We start from the raw sequence: 5,000 nt of genomic DNA on the forward strand, positions 1-5,000 counted from the left end.
TAATCTCAAGTCTGTTAGTTAGTATAGTAACGGTTTGTTCATAAGCTGACTGTTTTATGTACGTCTTATTAAGTTGGTCGGTCAGTTTGTCTGTTAATGTTGTTACTATGTCAGTTATCTAACGTAATGCATCGCTAAGTGATTCAGTCAAAGGATCATTCAGTCAGATTTTAGGTTGATGAGTGAGTGATACGGCTTTCTATTAAATACACCATTCAGCAAATCTGTTGGTCAGTTCATCATTAACTCCGTTCCTCAGTCAATAAGTCACTAAAGTGCAAACTTAATACATCATTCAGTGAGTGAATAGGAGGTTGATAATCGTCATCATTCACACCATTCTCCCCATGTCAGTAAGCAAGATACCGAAACTCACACAAACCAATAACCACAAAAATGCTCAGTAAGAACAAGGAATAAAGATGCACCTCAGTCAGCCAGGCGGGGCCGCACTCCGCCAGGACAGCGTAGGTCACGAACTCCGCCGATCGGTCGATAAAAATTCACCGGTGAAATCTATCTGACATGAACAAGAAAAATTAGACTCATTAATTTCATCTCGCTCCACCACCCACCCTCCCATCCCCCCCTCACCATTCCATCCCTTACCCAGCATCTCCCTACCACCTTCCCTCCTCCTTTATGACTCACTCGCCTACTAGATTTTCACCTCCACTTCAGCCCTCGATTGCACAACTCTATCGTACTGTACACCCAGCCAGCGCCGCCTAGCCTACCCTACCAAAACTCCCCGTTATACACTTCTGCTACAAATATGTTGACCTGACTGATAACTCCCGGCTCTCCAGGAAACACTCATCACGTATCATCTACAAACACAATCAGGGAATCTAGAGTACTCCTGACCCTCATCCTGCTCCTCCTCCTCTTGTCCCTCCTCCTCCTCCTCTACTTCCTTTACCTAGTCTACGGCAACGGTATATACCTGGCCTCTTTAATTACAGGTGGAGTGAGGAAGGTACATAAGGCGTAAAGGCGCCATCGATGCCTTGAATTTCGAGGATAAACTAATAAAAAGTGTGAGTGGTGGGAAGGTTTGGAGGGGCAGAGCTTGTGTGAGTGTATTGATTATTCCACGGATGAGGGGCAGCTACGGGCAGGAAGGAAGAGAGGGAGAGCGAGGAGGGAAAGAGATAAGGGCAGAAAAGGAGAGAATACTGATGATACGTAGAGAGAGAGAGAGAGAGAGAGAGAGAGAGAGAGAGAGAGAGAGAGAGAGAGAGAGAGAGAGAGAGAGAGAGAGAGAGAGAGAGAGAGAGAGAGAGAGAGAGAGAGTGTGTGTGTGTGTTGTTTCACTGTTTGATCTGCTGCAGTCTCTGACGAGACAGCCAGACGTTACCCTACGGAGCGAGCTCAGAGCTCATTATTTCCGATCTTCGGATAGGCCTGAGACCAGGCACACACCACACACCGGGACAACAAAGTCACAACTCCTCGATTTACATCCCGTACCTACTCACTGCTAGGTGAACAACACCTACACGTGAAAGGAGACACACCCAAATATCTCCACCCGGCCGGGGAATCCAACCCCGGTCCTCTGGCTTGTGAAGCCAGCGCTCTAACCACTGAGCTACCAGTGTGTGTGTGTGTGTGTGTGTGTGTGTGTGTGTGTGTGTGTGTGTGTGTGTGTGTGTGTGTGTGTGTGTGTGTGTGTGTGTGTGTGTGTGTGTGTGTGTGTGTGTGTGTGTGTGTGTGTGTGTGTGTGTGTGTAAAAGGATACATCTAAAAGGCGCGTATCAATGACTTTCAGTTATTGTTTGGCTTGCACTCTTCCTCCTCTCCTACTATTATTCTTTACGATTTCCATGTTATTTCTCTTTCGTTCCTCCCTCCTTTCACCCGTTCATATTGTAAGCAATTCATTTTTTTCTTATTTTTCCTTTTTTTTCGACCAGCACTCCCTAAATAATATATTTCATTCTCGTTCTCCTCCTCTTCGTCTTCCTTTTAGTTTCACCTCCCCTCTCATTCTTTTCTTTATTTATTTATCTCTTATCTTCTTTCTTATTTTTCGCTTTCTCCTTCTTCTCATATGCTTCTTCTACCTTCGTCTTTACTATTCTGTATCGAGACTTTCTTTAAATAAAATAACCAATGTATCCTTAAATGAGACAATATATCCGCTGCTGTGTGAGCTTCATTTCAGTATCCTTAGTCCTCCTCCTCCTCCTCCTCCTCCTCCTCCTCCTCCTCCTCCTCCTCCTCCTCCTCCTCCTCCTCCTCCTCCTCCTCCCCCTCCTCCTCCTCCTCTTCCTCCTCCTCATCTTTTTCTTTCTTGGGTCTCACTGGTGTTGCAATAGGGAGATGACAAGCCAGCCACCTGCAAGCATCATCTTAACACCGGTCTACGTATTTGTCTGGTGGTGGTGGTGGTGGTGGTGGTGGTGGGTGGGTGTGTGGTGTGTGTGTGTGTGTGGATGTGTGTGTGTGTGTGTGTGTGTGTGTGTGTGTGTGTGTGTGTGTGTGTGTGTGTGTGTGTGTGTGTGTGTAGTGAGTTAGAACAAGAGAGGCAAGTGTGTTTTCACAATAACCCTTATTCCATTTATCCATTTGTCTGCCGCCTCTTCTTTTTATGTATCTATTAATCTCTCTCTCTCTCTCTCTCTCTCTCTCTCTCTCTCTCTCTCTCTCTCTCTCTCTCTCTCTCTCTCTCTCTCTCTCTCTCTCTCTCTCTCTCTCTCTTAGGGTAGGTTTGGTAACTGATGGAAAACAGGAAATTTCATACATTGGAAGAAAATGTATTGCCTGGTGACTCGACGTATTGGTGTGTGTATTATTTTTGCTCATGCAGGGGAGAGAGCAAGGGAGAGGCACAGGCAGAGGAAGAGTGGCGGGAGAAAGGAAGGGGAGTGAGTGAGGGGACACGCTGAAGGGAGGAAAGAGGGATGCTGGACCAGATGAGAATTATGAAAGGTGTGGAAACGTTCTCCTCGTCACAGAAAGTATGTAGTGACGCTCCGATGTTTTGGTGGGTGTTATTGCAGAGAGAGAGAGAGAGAGAGAGAGAGAGAGAGAGAGAGAGAGAGAGGCTGTCTTTGCACACACATCCATACGCATCGTGTCGCTCATACAAAAAACTATCTGTTCACATTGTAAAGGTCTGATAAAATTCATTAATGTTTACCTCTACTTCCATTATGAGTCTCTGATTGCCTTTTAATTAATCAAGCGAATCCCTCCCTCAGTACACACACTCTACGGATCCCGCGAGCCACATTGAACTTCGCTCACTGCACTGCTGTACTATCACAAAAATTTCCATATGTTCAAAAAATTTATAAATGTATAAAACGCCGTGAATAAATGGATGGAATGGATCTGTACAGCTCCGTACATCTCGATTCGCCCTTCCACTGGAGCATCTGCCTATCTATTGGAGCATATATCAGGGCGAGGCGAGGGAGTGCGGTCCGGTGCGGTGCACCACAGCACCACACCGCGGTACATCACCTCTGCTCCACCAACACAAGCACCACGCCGCCAACCTCTGTCCGCCACCGCCGCCACCACCATCACCACCAGCAACAATAACAACAACACATCGTCACCCCACACACAGCAGTGGTGTGTCACTCCACCAGTTTGTTGTCTATACCAGGGGAGCACCCTGGGTGTACGGCCGAGGGGTGCCTGCACCGCCCGGCAGAAGGCGCGGCACCCGGGGAACAAAATGTGAAGGTCATGAATATGGTAATGGCCACCACTGCCTTTTGCCAGCGGGCGCCGCGGGACACCTTGGAGTTTTCTCTCACTGGGAATTAACAGCGGCGGCCACGGGGTGCTTACTCGCCCAGCGCTCAGCAGGCCTCGTAGCCCCAGAGTAACTGCATTATGGAGCAACCACACAATCAAATATATATGCAATTTCCAAGACTAACTAATGTATAAGCATATGCATAAGTTACGAGCACGAAAACAACGAGATTTTAATGCTGGCAACACTGTATTCACGTTGCACCATCTTGAATAAACAAAGATGATTAAAACTTTAATGAAGCATCAATATTTAAAATTCATGTTATAAGATTTATCTTAAAAAGGAAGCTTCGTGTCTTAACTTCTGTCCAAACTCAGTTCCCATCCGTGGTGTCCCTCCCCTTGCCTTCTTTTGTCAACGCGCCCCATTACCGTCGTCTCCACACGTTCCTGACTTCTGAGCAATCAAGTCAGTTCTAAATTTACAACAATACAGCAATAGCAGTGATGACAACCTAATGCAACGTTGGTGGTCTCAGCGGCAGCGGCGGTGGGACACACGACACCTAAGTCACAATCAGGCAGACTGGTGGTGCGGCCTTAGTGGCGCGGCGGCACACTGCATGGCTCACTAAACAACCCTCGCCTCCTTAACACGACCCTTCACCGCCTCTCCCGGACCCGCCTGGCACCAAGCCGTGGTTCACCAGTTATGGCGACACTTCAGGTCACGCTGCAATCACCGCAACACTTCCCACAGTAAATGCACAGCCGTGCTAGCACCGTAATGTAACATGTACAGCACACTATCTGGAATTTCACTTATATGTTTATGACTAAAATTGTGTTACATGTGGGAGGCTTAAGATGACACCGTAGTGTTGCGCGGCAGCTGATGCATCACCAATAGGTGTCATTGAAAAGTTTTCCGTCGACAAACATCGTATCGTTTCTTCGCGTCAAAGAAAATCAGATGTGCATATTTTTCATGACTCGACATTCACACGAAAATCAGACTTTTCCTAAACTTCTGTAAAATAAAAGCACCACGAAACAAGGACAGTCTTTCATATCAGACAGATATATAAAAAGGCGCCCCACCAAGACTCCTTGATGGCGGTGCTTCAAGGTGGGGGAGGGAGAAGAGGGAGAAAGAAGAGGACGAGGAGATGGAGCAGGAAGAGAAGGGAGGGGAAGAGAAGAAAAGAAAGGGAAGAAAAGAAGGAATGCTGCGTCACTGTCCTTCCTTCTCCTTGCACAACAGCCCACCACACACCCAC

General features: G+C 47.2%; 1 long non-coding RNA gene across 1 annotated transcript in view; it reads right to left on the reverse strand.

Moving 5' to 3' along the window:
• The window catches only part of LOC123516525, a 12,319-nt gene extending 7,983 nt beyond the window's left edge, over positions 1-4,336 (reverse strand). Inside the window, exon 1 of the long non-coding RNA XR_006678214.1 lies at positions 4,236-4,336. This is a non-coding gene — a long non-coding RNA (uncharacterized LOC123516525). The remainder of the gene's footprint in view (positions 1-4,235) is intronic.
• Positions 4,337-5,000: the final 664 nt, after the last annotated feature.

This window comes from Portunus trituberculatus, chromosome 41 (assembly GCF_017591435.1).
Source record: "Portunus trituberculatus isolate SZX2019 chromosome 41, ASM1759143v1, whole genome shotgun sequence".
NCBI lineage: Eukaryota > Metazoa > Arthropoda > Malacostraca > Decapoda > Portunidae > Portunus > Portunus trituberculatus.